The sequence below is a fragment of the Loxodonta africana genome, chromosome 3, assembly GCF_030014295.1.
Source record: "Loxodonta africana isolate mLoxAfr1 chromosome 3, mLoxAfr1.hap2, whole genome shotgun sequence".
NCBI lineage: Eukaryota > Metazoa > Chordata > Mammalia > Proboscidea > Elephantidae > Loxodonta > Loxodonta africana.
This window is the reverse complement of record NC_087344.1, coordinates 89,922,932-89,937,591: the sequence shown is the minus strand read 5'-3', so window position 1 is coordinate 89,937,591 and position 14,660 is coordinate 89,922,932. Positions and strand designations below refer to the sequence as shown.

The following is a 14,660-nucleotide window of genomic DNA, read 5'->3' as shown; positions in this document are numbered from 1 at the left end:
GCCTCCTCCTTTCTTTGGGGGGACAGCACCAGCCACGGAGGCGTGTCAGGTGAGTAAGGAAGGGCCAGATGAAGGGTAGAAGATTAGAGTTACCAACAGTTGTCTTTGGTGTGGCTCAGCCAGTGTGTCTGAAGAAAGTGAAAAAAAAATTTTTTTTTGAGGAGTGAGGGAACAGTGGTTATGAATGGAGGGCAGAAGGTGTGACCGTTTTTTTTGCTTCTCTGCTCCCTACCCAATCCCATCACCTATAGCCTCATTCTAAGCTTGATCACCTTGTTGAAAATTGGATTGGCTGTTCTGTGGACTCAGGATTTATGCTTTTCTAAGTGGGTGGGTTGTGGCATGAATCCTCCCCTTCTGTTTTTTTGTACTGACCTTGCCCTATAGAGTGACTCTGCAGCGGTCCTACCGCTGTTTCTAATTCTGTTTTATCTTACCTGCAGTATTTGCAGGTCATTTCTTGGTGTGTAATGAGATTGGGTGGACATTCAGTGTTCCTGAATGCAGTCGCTCTTCCATTTAGTAAATATTTTTGGAGCACCTACCATATTCCAGGAGCCCTGGTGGCATAGTGGTTAAGAGTTTAGCTGCTAACCAAAAAGTCGGGCAGTTTGAATCCACCAGCCGCTCCTTGGAAACCCTGTGGGGCAGTTACTCTGTCCTATAGGGTTGCTGTGAGTTGGAATCGACTGGACAGCAATGGGTTTGGTTTTTTTTTGTTTGTTTTTTACCATGTTCTGGGCACTGATCCAGGTAGAGGAGATACAGTGAGCAAAACAGACAAGGTCCCTGCTCTCATGGAGCTTATGTTCAAGTCCAGGAGACAGTAGACACGTGAACAAACTAGCAGACAAGATAATTTCAGCTAGGGATAAATGCTGAAAAGAAAATGAAACTGTGATGTAATAGAAGGACTGAGGAGTATGGAGGGCTAGAATTACTTGAGTTAGAAAGGTCAGGGAAGGCTTCTCAGAGGAGGTGATGTGTGAGTTTCCATCTCAGGGATGAAACTGCACGATGAATCCTATTAGGCCAGAATGTTTTAAATACTGAAAATCCCATTTAAAACAGATTGCTTTGTATTTAGCATAAAATTATGAGAATTCTCCCTAATGATTTGCTTTTCAGTCCTGAGGGAGACAGAAGGGTGTAGTGTTAGGAGTGTGGGGTTAGATCTAAGTTTGGATTTGTTCTGCCCCTGACCAGCTGAGTGGCCTTGGACAAGTTGCTTGACTTCTCAAAGCCTTAGTTCCTTATCTGCCAATGGGCATAGGTAATAACTACCTCAGTCACTGAACAAATAATTTACTCTGTTCCAGTTACTGTGGTGTTGGCAATACCTTGGAGTCACATAGCCAATATATTTATTCCTTGCTAGCTGTAAAACTCTCTGTAGGTGATCCTTTTACCATTGCTGCATAATAAACCACCCCAAAACTTAGTGGTGTAAACAAATAATTTTATGCCCATGATTTTGTGAGTTTTGAATGAGGCACAGTGGGTAAGTGAATAATTTTCTTTTAAGAATCAGCACAAAGCTGGTTCCTATGAGGTGGAGGTTAAAGATGTCCCAAATGTCCAGCTTTTTCAAACTGCTGCAACACTCTGTAATCTGTAACATCAACTACTCCCTCTGATCTCAGTACTCTCCCTCCCGTCTTTGGGTTCAGTCATTCACTGTAACATTACACAGAACTCACAAATCATACTTACAGTTAAGTGGTTTATTAGGGAAGTAACAGGGTACAATTCAGGATTGGGATCAGTTTGGAAGTAACAGGAATAACAAGTCAGGATATAGTTCCTCCATCAGGACAGCTTTTTACCCTCTGCCTCCCTGCTCAAGTGTTATACCTCTTAGCTCTGTGGGTTGGCAAGACCCACCACAGCTGTCTTGCGCCGCTGTCTCTGTCTTCCATGTTACAGCAGCTCTTTCCTGTCTGTCTTTCTGTCTCTCTCCCTCTCCCCTTTTTCTCCTCCTCCCTCCCTCCCTCCACGTCTCCCTTTTAGCCTAGCAGGATGGCAAAACTGACCGATCCCCTTGTTAGGCTCGAGAAGACAAAGTGAAGTATTATAATGACATGTGCAAAGAGCTGGAGATGGAAAACCAAAAGGGAAGAACACACTCGGCATTTCTCAAGCTGAAAGAACTGAAGAAAAAATTCAAGCCTCGAGTTGCAATAGTGAAGGATTCCATGGGGAAAATATTAAACGGCGCAGGAAGCATCAAAAGAAGATGGAAGGAATACACAGAGTCATTATACCAAAAAGAATTAGTCGATGTTCAACCATTTCAAGAGGTGGCATATGATCAGGAACCGATGGTACTGAAGGAAGAAGTCCAAACTGCTCTAAAGGCATTGGCAAAAAATAAGGCTCCAGGAATTGATGGAATATCAATTGAGACGTTTCAACAAACAATTGCAGTGCTGGAGGTGCTCACTCATCTATGCCAAGAAATATGGAAGACAGCTTCCTGGCCAACTGACTGGAAGGGATCCATATTTATGCCTATTTCCAAGAGAGGTGATCCAGCCGAATGTGGAAATTATAGAACAATATTGTTAATATCACACGCAAGCAAAATTTTGCTGAAGATCATTCAAAAATGGCTGCAGCAGTGTATCGACAGGGAACTGCGAGAAATTCAGGCTGGTTTCAAAAGAGGACGTGGAACCAGGGATAGCATTGCTGATGTCAGATGGATCCTGGCTGAAAGCAGAGAATACCAGAAGGGTGTTTACTTGTGTTTTATTGACTATGCAAAGGCATTCGACTGTGTGGATCATAACAAACTATGGATAACACTGTTAAGAATGGGAATTCCAGAACACTTAATTGTGCTCATGAGGAACCTTTACATGGATCAAGAGGCAGTTGTTCGCACAGGACAAGGGGATACTTATTGATTTAAAGTGAGGAAAGGTGTGTGTCAGGGTTGTATTCTTTCACCATACCTATTTAATCTGTATGCTGAAGAAATAATACAAGAAGCTGGACTATATGAAGAAGAATGGGGCATCAGGATTGGAGGAAGACTCATTAACAACCTGCGTTATGCAGATGACACAACCTTGCTTGCTGAAAGTGAAGAGGACTTGAAGCACTTACTAATGAAGATCAAAGACCACAGCCTTCAGTATGGATTGCACCTCAACATAAAGAAAACAAAAATCCTCACAACCGGACCAATGAGGAACATCATGATAAACGGAGAAAAGATTGAAGTTGTCAAGGATTTCATTTTACTTGGATCCACAATCAACAGCCATGGAAGTAGTAGTCAAGAAATCAAAAGATGCATTGCATTGGGTAAATCTGCTGCAAAGGACCTCTTTAAAGTGTTGAAGAGCAACGATGTCACCTTGAAGACTAAGGTGCGCCTGACCCAAGGCATGGTATTTTCAATCACATCATTTGCATGTGAAAGCTGGACAATGAATAAGGAAGACCGAAGATGAATTGATGCCTTTGAACTGTGGTGTTGGCGAAGAATATTGAACATACTGAAGAATACTGAACATACCAAGGACTGCCAAAAGAACAAACCAATCTGTCTTGGAAGAAGTACGACCAGAATGCTCCTTAGAAGCAAGGATGGCGAGACTGCGTCTTACGTACTTTGGACATGTTGTCAGGAGGGATCAGTCCCTGGAGAAGGACATCATGCTTGGCAGAGTACAGGGTCAGCGGAGAAGAGGAAGACCCTCAACGAGGTGGATTGACACAGTGGCTGCAACAATGAGCTCAAGCATAACAACGATTGTAAGGGTGGCTCAGGACTGGGCAGTGTTTCGTTCTGTTGTGCATAGGGTCGCTATGAGTCGGAACCGACTTGCTGGCACCTGACAACAACAACCCCCCCCACACACACACAAGGGTGTCTTATTTACATTTTTAGCAAGCTATCAGATCCCCTTGGTGGGTCATAAGTGCTTCATTTGCATAGTCCCACCCAGTCATTTGTTGGGACCTAACAAAGTTAAAAAAAAAAAGAAAAATTTTTTTTTTTTTTAACAAAGACTGTGGCTAAAACCCATTGCTGTCAAGTCGATTCTGACTCCTAGGGACCCTGTAGACTATGGCTAGAAAGGCCATACAAAGTAATTCACTGCTCCCTAGTGAGGAAGACTTGTCTCTGTTCTGTGATGTCTAGAGCCTCAGCTGAGCTGGTTACCTCTTCTATATGTGTTCTTTATGCAAGGGCTAGTTAGGGAAGGAACCCAGGTAGCACAATGGTTAAGTCCTTGGCTGCTAACTGAAAGATTAGTGCAGAAGAAAAGACCTGGCAACCTGCTCCTATAAAAATTACAGCCTAGGAAACCCTACGGGGCAGTTCTGCTCTGTCCTATAGGGTCATTATGAGTTAGAGCTGACTCAGCGGCACACAACCATGAAGTATGGCAGCTGGATTCCAGGAGTGAGTGTCCCGAGAGAACGAGGCAGAAAAATATGGCATTTTTATCATTTAGCCTCATAAGTCATATAGCATCACTTCTGCTGTACCTGTTGGGACAGGCTCAAGGGGGAAGGGACATACTCTCCTTGTCCCCCTGCCCCCACAAACACATACACACACTCAGTGGAAGAGTATCAAGGCCACATTGTAATAAAAGTATGTGGGATGGGAGATACTGTTGCAACCATCTTTGGAAAGTATAGTTTGCCACAGTGAACCATGACCATTTCTGTCTTGTTCATGCTCAGGAATATTTGTTGAAAGAACAAATGAATGGTAAACACGTGGTACACAGTGGTAAAAGTTATGATCCCTGTCCTTTTGCAATTTATAGTCTGGTGAGATACAAAGACAAGCAGGCAATTACATGACACCATGACATCTGCTGGAGTCCCTGGGTGGTGCAAACGGTTAAGTACTAGGCTGCTAACTTAAAGGTTGATAATTAGAACCCGTCCAGAGGCACCTTGGAAGAAAGGCCTGGTGAACTGCTTCCAGAAGGTCACAGCCATGAAAACCCTATGGAGCACAGTTCTACTCTGAAACAGGGTCACCCTGAATCGGAATTGACTCGACAGCAACTGGTAACTGGGGGCGATACGTGCTATGAGGGGAGAAATGCAGGAACACAGAAGGGCAGCTAGAGACAGGAGGGCTGTGTTGTAAGGGTTAAATGCAAAAGCAAAAAGTGTTTAATATTGTGTCACATACTTTGAGAGCATTTGCTAAATGTTAACTATTACTATTTCCTCCTGTGGGAGAATATTGAATTATTCCTAAAAGGAGTTACTACTGTTTCAAACATTTATATAACTCTTGGGTATGGATTCTTGGAGAATAGGTTGTAACGTGCCCCTAACTGCTCCTCCCACCAAAGTGCTGCCCAAGCAGTGGTTCCTGAAAATACTGATGAGAAAGCTGTTAGTGGGGGCCGTTCATGTGCTCACCTGCCTGAAGCAGAAAGGGATGATTTTGTCAAGTCTCTGAAATAAAAATCTGTCACTAGCAGATATGGAGTGTTTACCTTCCATATGGGATAGATATTTTTGCTAGCCATATTTTGCATTTGTGAAAACAGTAAGTGACTGAACTAGGATTCTAACCCAGGTCTGTTTGACTGCAGACAGATTTAATTTAGCCACCGTGCTATATTCTGTCTCTCAGGTACAGTGTTCCCTGTTTTAGAGGCTTTCACTGCCAGCTCTGACACTTGACCTTTTGTTATTTAGGCTTCATCACCTGGAAGGGTGGATGTCACTTTTTGCTGTCCTTAGCTTACACTCACGAAAATGATTTTAGAATGAAGTGCTTGAAAATTGTGATGTGAATTCTGTGTTTAGAAATGGTTGCTTTTCTTTTTTTTTTTCCTTTTTTAAAATGAACATTTTAGGGAAGGAGCTGCTGACGTGGGAGCCTTTAGCTCACTTTAGAAATAACTGGCACAAGTTAAGTGGCTGTGCAGGTGACATTTTAGGACATTGGACTGTCTTCAGATGTTCCACTTTGGCATGGATGTGAGTGTGGGTGGTGCAAGGGAACCAGCGCTTTTATTAATGAGGTAAACAGTGCACTTTTTCAAGTTATTTTTGAGGGGAAACAAAAGGACCCAGGTTTTCCGGATCTGAAGTCCGTCCTCTCATTCTGCTTTGGTGAGACAGCATTGCTGAAACAGCATTGCTTCCTTCACTTACAGGCAGTCCCTGGTTATGGGTTACAGACTTACGGACAGCTGGTGCTTGCCATTTAACATTATGTATATTTGCTCTCGCTGTGAAACAGCTGAACAAACCCCTAAACCAAACCAAATGCACTGTTGTCTGGTAGATTCATAGCATCTACTGAAACAATTGAACCAACCCCTCAACCAAACCGAATCCGCTGCTGTCCGGTAGACTCATAGCAACCCTATAGGACAGGATAGAATTGCCTCATAGAGGCTTCCAAGGCTGTAAATCTTCACAGAAGCAGACTGCTACATCTTTTTCCCACAGAGCGGCTGGTAGGTTTGAACAGCTGGCCTTTTGGTTAGCAGCTGAGCTATTTAATCACTGTGCCACAGGCACCTGAACTAACCCCTACTCAAAACAAATTCATCACAGTCACCTTCATTTGCACGTACAGCTTTTAATCATCCAAAAGTCTTCAAGCCTTTTCTTGTACTAAAAGTCAGGCTAAATAAGAACCAACTGTAAGCATCTGTGTCAACTTATCTATAAATTCAACTTAAAGACACAGTTAGGAATGGATCTCTTTTGTAATCTGGGGACTGCCTGTATTCATTTCATCTTTGCTAGAAAGGCAGTAAAATGTAGTGAGTGGTTAAAATTTAGACTTGAGAACCTTACCACCTGGGTTCTAATCCCAGTTCTGCCACTTACTGGCAGTATAACCTTGGGCAAGTTATTTAACTTCAGTTTCCTTATCTGTAAAATGGGGTTAATAAAGAGTTTCTACTTCATGAAGTTATTGTGAGGATTAAATAAGTTAATACATGTAAAAGCCTGAAAAACAGTGCTGGCACATAATAAATGCCATATAAATGTTAGTCATTATTAATGTTGTTATCATTATGATAGTTATATGTCTATGATATGCTTTGAAACAGTTCTTTGCATATACAATATTCTTTGAAAATTCATATAAAAAGTACATTGGAATTTTTCATAATACTAATAGTCATCATAGTTACTTACTGAGTGTTTACTTTGTGATAATTACGATAATATGGGTATTTAAAACAAAATTAAAATTAAATTTAAAATTCAGTTCCTCAGTTGCATTAGCCACATTTCAAGTGCTTAATAGCCACATGTGGCTGGCGGCTACCATATTGAACAGTGCAGCAATAGAACATTTCCATCATTGCAGAAAGTCCTATTGGCCAGCACTGCTTTAGCAGTAAACTCCTGTGATTGTAGCCTTGTCACTTAGGTTTTGAGTAGCCCAGATTTATGAAGAAATTTTGTTTTACTTGATGTTAGTCTAGCTTCTCTGACTTTCTTTTGGTTGGCATTTGCCTGGCATATGTTTTATTTCTTTTTCTTCTTACTATATATTTTTCAATTGTTCTACTTTTAATTTTTAAGTCTTTGTATTTTAGATGTGTTCTTATAAACATCATAGGAGTAGTTTCGTTGTTTTTTTAAACTATGTTTGGTAAGTTTTGTATTTCAACTGCCAGGTTAGTCCACCTATGTTTGTTGTGATTATTGATAGAGCTGGTCTTGTTTCTCTCCACCACTTTCCATTTCTACTGCTTTTCCTATGCTGTTTTCTCCCTTCTTGCCCATTCTTTGGGACTTGAGTATTTATTTGTTCTTATTTTATATTTTATCTCCTTTATTAGTTTAAGGAGCCCTGGTGGCATAGTGTAAAGTGATCAACTGCTAACTGAAAGGCTGGCAGTTCAAAACCACCAAAGAATCCGTGGGAGAAAGATGTCGCAGTCTGCTTCCACAGAGCTTTATAGCCTTGGAAACCCTATGGGTTTGCTATGAGTTGGAATTGACTTGATGACAGTGGGTTTGGGGTTTATTAGTTTGGAATCTGGTACTCTAGTTCTTTTCTTTTATTGGTTACTCTTGAAATTTTATCTTGCATACTTAAAAAAAAACCTAACACTAATCTTAATTCCCCAGTGGTAAGAAGGCATTTTAACTTCACTCACTCCCTCTTTGCTTATAACCAAGTTGTTCTCCAGTATTTTAGTTCTGTCTTTTAATTCTATAAATAGGGCATTAAAATTTTTTATACAATGTTTAGATTTATTTACATGCTTACCAGTTTATTTGCTCACGATCCCTTCTCGTATCTAGGTTTTTTTCTAGGATCACTTCCTTCCTGAAATGTGTCCTTTATCTATCCCTTTAGTTTCCCTGGTTCTTCTTTCCTAGAGGACTATTTCATACTTCCTTTTATCTCTTTAGACATCCAATATTTCCTCCCCAGCCTTTGCTCTTAGCTGGTCACCATGCTTTCTCTTTAACAGAAAACAGAAGGAATCAGAAGAAATCTTTCAGAAGTTCTTATCTCTACATCTACCCACCTTTTAGTGCCTGTGCCCGTATAGTCTTCCATCTCTGTTGTTACAGGATAAACTGTCCATGTCCTAGCAAAAGGTTAATCCCTTTACTTGTGTACTAAGAGCCATCTCCTCTTGCCTACTCAGTGACATTTTCTGTATCATCAGTTTTCCTGTCTTTACCACTTCTATCAATTTTCAACATCCTATACTTCTTCCATGGAGCCCTAGTGGCGCAGTGGTTAAGAACTCAGCTGCTAACCAAAAGGTTGGCAGCTTGAATCCACCACCTACTCCTTGGAAACCCTATGGTGCAGTTCCACTCTGTCCTATAGGGTCGCTATGAGTCGGAATCGACTCGTAGGCAACGGGTCTGGTATACTTCCATATTGAATAAAACCCCTTTCTACACTCATGACCACTCTAGCTATTGTTGTTGTTGTTGTTAGGTGCCGTCAGGTTGGTTCCGACTCATAGCGACCCTATGCACAACAGAACGAAACACTGCCCAGTCCTGGGCCATCCTCACAATCGTAGTTATGCTCGAGCTCATTGTTGCAGCCACTGTGTCAGTCCACCTCGTTGAGGGTCTTCCTCTTTTCTGCTGACCCTGTACTCTGCCAAGCATGATGTCCTTCTCCAGGGACTGATCCCTCCTGACAACACGTCCGAAGTATGTAAGACGCAGTCTCGCCATCCTTGCCTCTAAGGAGCATTCTGGTTGTACTTCTTCCAAGACAGATTTGTTCATTCTTTTGGCAGTCCATGGCATATTCAATATTCTTTGCCAACACCACAATTCAAAGGGGTCAACTCTTCTTCTGTCTTCCTTATTCATTTTCCAGCTTTCAAATGCATATGATGCTATTGAAAATACCATGGCTTGGGTCAGATGCACCTTAGTCTTCAAAGTGACATCTTTGCTCTTCAACACTTTGAAGAGGTCCTTTGCAGTAGATTTGCCCAATGCAATGCGTCTTTTGATTTCTTGACTACTACTTCCATGGCTGTTGATTGTGGATCCAAGTAAAATGAAATCCTTGACAACTTCAATCTTTTCTCCGTTTATCATGATGTTCCTCATTGGTCCGGTTGTGAGGATTTTTGTTTTATGTTGAGGTGCAATCCATACTGAAGGCTGTGGTCTTTGATCTTCATTAGTAAGTGCTTCAAGTCCTCTTCACTTTCAGCAAGCAAGGTTGTGTCATCTGCATAATGCAGGTTGTTAATGAGTCTTCCTCCAATCCTGATGCCCCATTCTTCTTCATATAGTCCAGCTTCTGGTATTATTTGTTCAGCATACAGATTAAATAGGTATGGTGAAAGAATACAACCCTGACACACACCTTTCCTCACTTTAAATCAATAAGTATCCCCTTGTCCTGTGCGAACAACTGCCTCTTGATCCATGTAAAGGTTCCTCATGAGCACAATTAAGTGTTCTGGAATTCCCATTCTTAACAGTGTTATCCATAGTTTGTTATGATCCACACAGTCGAATGCCTTTGCATAGTCAATAAAACACAGGTAAACATCCTTCTGGTATTCTCTGCTTTCAGCCAGGATCCATCTGACATCAGCAATCATATCCCTGGTTCCACGTTCTCTTCTGAAACCAGCCTGAATTTCTGGCACTTCCCTGTCGATATACTGCTGCAACCGTTTTTGAATGATCTTCAGCAAAATTTTGCTTGCGTGTGATATTAACAATATTGTTCTATAATTTCCGCATTTGGTTGGATTGCCTTTCTTGGGAATAGGCATAAATATGGATCTCTTCCAGTCATTTGGCCAGGAAGCTGTCTTCCATATTTCTTGGCATAGATGAGTGAGCACCTCCAGCTTTGCATCTGTTTGTTGAAACATCTCAATTGATATTCCATCAATTCCTGGAGCCTTATTTTTTGCCAATGCCTTTAGAGCAGTTTGGACTTCTTCCTTCAGTACCATCGGTTCCTGATCATATGCCACCTCTTGAAATGGTTGAATATGGACTAATTCTTTTTGGTATAATGACTCTGTGTATTCCTTCTATCTTCTTTTGATGCTTCGTGCATCATTTAATATTTTCCCCATAGAATCCTTCTCTATTGCAACTCGAGGCTTGAATTTTTTCTTCAGTTCTTTCAGCTTGAGAAATGCCGAGTGTGTTCTTCCCTTTTGGTTTTCCATCTCCAGCTCTTTGCACATGTCGTTAAAATACTTTGTCTTCTCGAGAGGCCCTTTGAAATCTTCTGTTCAGTTCTTTTACTTCATTGATTCTTCCTTTTGCTTTAGCTGCTCAACGCTCAAGAGCAAGTTTCAGAGTCTCCTCTGACATCCATCTTGGTCTTTTCTTTCCTTCCTGTCTTTTCAGTGACCTTTTGCTTTCTTCATGGGTGATGTCCTTGATGTCATTCCACAACTCGTCTGGTCTGCGGTCACTAGTGTTCAATGCGTCAAATTTGTTCTTCAGATTGTCTCTGAATTCAGGTGGGATATACTCAAGGTCATATTTTGGCTCTCGTGGACTTGCTCTGATTTTCTTCATTTTCAGCTTGAACTTGCATATGAGCAATTGATGGTCTGCTGCACAGTTGGCCCTGGCCTTGTTCTGACTGATGATATTGAGCTTTTCCATTGTCTCTTTCCACAGATGTAGTCAATTTGATTTCTCTGTGTTCCATCTGGCGAGGTCCATGTGTATAGTCGCTGTTTATGTTGGTGAAAGAAGGTATTTGCAATGAAGAAGTCGTTGGTCTTGCAAAATTCTATCATTCGATCTCCAGCATTGTTTCTGTCACCAAGGCCGTATTTTCTAACTACTGATCCTTCTTCTTTGTTTCTAACTTATGCATTCCAATCGCCAGTAATTATCAATGCATGTTGATTGCATGTTCGATCAGTTTCAGACTGTAGCAGCTGATAAAAATCTTCTGTTTCTTCATCTTTGGCCCTAGTGGTTGGTGTGTAAACTTGAATAATAGTCGTATTAACTGGCCTTCCTTGTAGGCGTATGGATATTATCTTATCATGGACAGCGTTGTACTTCAGGATAGATTTTGAAACGTTCTTTTTGACGATGAGTGCAACACCATTCCTCTTCAAGTTGTCATTCCCAGCATAGTACACTGTATGATTGTCCGATTCAGAATGGCCAATACCAGTCCATTTTAGCTCACTAAATTTTTTTTTTTAATGTCTAGGATATCGATGTTAATGCATTCCATTTCATTTTTGATGATTTCCAATTTTCCTAGATGCATACTTCGTACATTCCAGGTTCTGATTATTAATGGATGTTTGCAGCTGTTTTTTCTCATTTTGAGTTGTGCCACATCAGCAAATGAAGGTCCCGAAAGCTTTACTTCATCCACGTCATTAATGTAGACTCTACTTTGAGGAGGCAGCTCTTGCCCAGGCATCTTTTGAGTGCCTTCCAACCTGGGGGGGCTCATCTTCCAGCACTGTATCAGACAATGTTCCGCTGCTATTCATAAGGTTTTCACTGGCTAATGCTTTTCAGAAGTAGACTGCTGGGTCCTTCTTCCTAGTCTGTCCTAGTCTGGAAGCTCAGCTGAAACCTGTCCTCCATGGGTGACCCTGCTGGTATCTGAATACCAGTGGCATAGCTTCCAGTATCACAGCAACACACAAGCCCCCACAGTATGACAAACTGACAGACACGTGGGGGCTCTAGCTATTACCCCTTTGAAATTCTTTGGAAGAGTTGTACGTACTCGCTCTTTAATTCTTCTTCTCTCGGGCTCTCTTGATCTTGCTCGAATCATGCATTCATCGTCATTGTTCTGTTGAAACTGGTTTCATCAAGGTTACCAGTGTTCTCCAGGTGCTAAATTTCAGTAGTCATTTCTGATTTAACAGGAACATTGGACTCAGTTGATCATCCTTCCTTTTTTAGACATCTTTTCCCCTTGGATCCTAGGACTCCATGCCTGCTGGTTTTCCGCTGATCTCATTGGCTGGTCCTTCTTTATCTCCCCTAATCTAGGTGTGCTCCAGGGCCCAGTCCTTGGACTCCCTCTCCATCTGCGCTTACTCCCTTGGTGATGGTATTTAGTCTTAGGCTTTAAGTAGCACTCATATGTTAATAACACCCCTGAATTCCAGGCTCAGATATTAAATTGCTTATTCAGCATCTCTACGTGGATATTTAATAAACATCTCAAAATTAACATATCCAAACCCAAATTCTTAATGTTCCTCCCTAAAACTCAGTCCACCTGCTGTTTGTTAATATTGTTAATGGCACCTCCATTCTTCCAGTTACCCAGGCCAAAAACCTTAGAGTTATCCTTGACTTCTCTCATTGCTTTCACACCTTATGTTCATAGCAAGATCCTTTGACTTTTGGTGATGGCGCAGTGGTTAAGTGCTGAACAAAAGGTTAGCAGTTCAAATCCACCAGCCATTCCTCAGAAACCCTATGGAACAGTTCTACTCTGTCCTCTAGGGTCACTGTGGGTCAGAATCGACTCGACTGCCACAGGGTTGGGTTTTTTTGGTTTTTATCAGCTCCGCTGGTCTAAACCACAATTATTTCTTGCTTGGATTATTGTAATAGCCTGTTTACTGGTCTCCTTGCTTTTGCCTTTGCCCTCCTACAGTCTGTTTTCAGGACAAAGGCCAGAGCAGCCTGTTAAAACTTAAGTCACGTCACATTACTACACTGCTCACAACCGTCCAACAGCCCCCAGCTCACTCAATAAAACCCAGAGTCTTTACAGTGGCCTACAAAACCCTGTATTGTCTATTGTCTGCTTCCTCCTTTGCCTCTTTGTCCTTTCCTCCTTCTATTTTGAAAGACAGCATAGTGTGCTGCTTAAGAGCAAGGACTCTGGACCCTGACTGCCTAGATTCAGAATCCAGCACTGATACTCACTACCTATATGACCTTGGGAAAGTTACTTAAACTGTGTGCCTCAGTTTTCTCATCTGTAAAATGGAACTTATAAGCACATCTATCTCACAGGTTTGTTATGAGGATCGATATTTATAAAGTAGTGAATAGTGCCTTGCATATTAATAGCAAATATTCAAGTCCCAGCACAGTTCTAAGCTCTTTAATGTATTCCTTCGTTTAATCCTCACAGCAATCCTTGGAAGTAGGTACTATTATCCACATTTTACAGTAGAGGAAACTGAAGTTAAGTTACTTGCCCAAAGTCACATAGATAGTAAATGGCAGAATAGGATTCAAATCCAAGCAATCTAGGGCCACAGTCCATGCTCTTAATCACTATATAATACAGCCCAATTAATACTTATTGAAATGTTAATAAGTGAATACCCTGGTGGTAGAAAAATCTCTTAGGTTATCTAAAAATGTCTATTTTGCTCTTATTCTTGAAATATAGTTTTGTTGGGTACAAAATTCTAGGTTTAGAGTTACTTCCTTTCAGCATTTTGAGGATGATATTCTGTTACCTTCTGACTTCTGTTCCTGTCAATCTAAATAGCATTCCTTTATAGGGAATATGTCCTTTTTCCCTGGCTGCTTTTAGTTTTTGTTGTTTTGCGGTTTCACTACAACTTAGGCACGTGTGTTTTATTTTTTGTAAATTATCTTAGATGGTATGCATTGTGCTTCTCATTTTTGCAGATTCATATTTTTGTCTCAGTTCTTGAAAATTCTCAGCCATTATCTCTTCAAATATGTCTTTTTCTTCTATCTGTTCATTCTGAGACTCCAGTTTTACATCCCACCCCAAACCTGGTGTCGTCGAGTCGATTCAGACTCATAGCGAACCTATAGGACAGAGTAGGACTGCCCCGTAGAGTTTCCAAGGAGTGCCTGGTGGATTCGAACTGCCAGCCTTTTGGTTAGCAGCCGTAGCCCTTAACCACTACGCCACCAGGGTTTCCCCAATTTTACGTATACTAGACTTAATCTCCTCCATGTGTCTTAGCCTTACCTTCGTATTTTTCATCTCCTTTTCTCCATGTAAGGAGCCCTGGTGGCAGAGTGGTAAAGCGCTTGGCTGCTAGCTGAAAAGTCTGTGGTTGAATCCACCAGTCACTTTGTGGGAGAAAGATGTGGCAGTCTGCTTCGGTGAAGATTACAGCCTTGGAAACCCTTTAAGGGGCAGTTCTGCTCTGTCCTGTAGAGTTACTGTGAGTCAGAATCGACTTGACGATAACTGGTCTGGTTTTTTTGTTTGGCTTTCTCTATATGCTACA

General features: G+C 41.4%; 1 protein-coding gene across 1 annotated transcript in view; it reads left to right on the top strand.

The window, feature by feature from the left end:
* The window catches only part of TXNDC12 (thioredoxin domain containing 12), a 35,358-nt gene that overhangs the window by 534 nt on the left and 20,164 nt on the right, over positions 1–14,660 (top strand). The gene's annotated exons all lie outside the window — the stretch shown is intronic.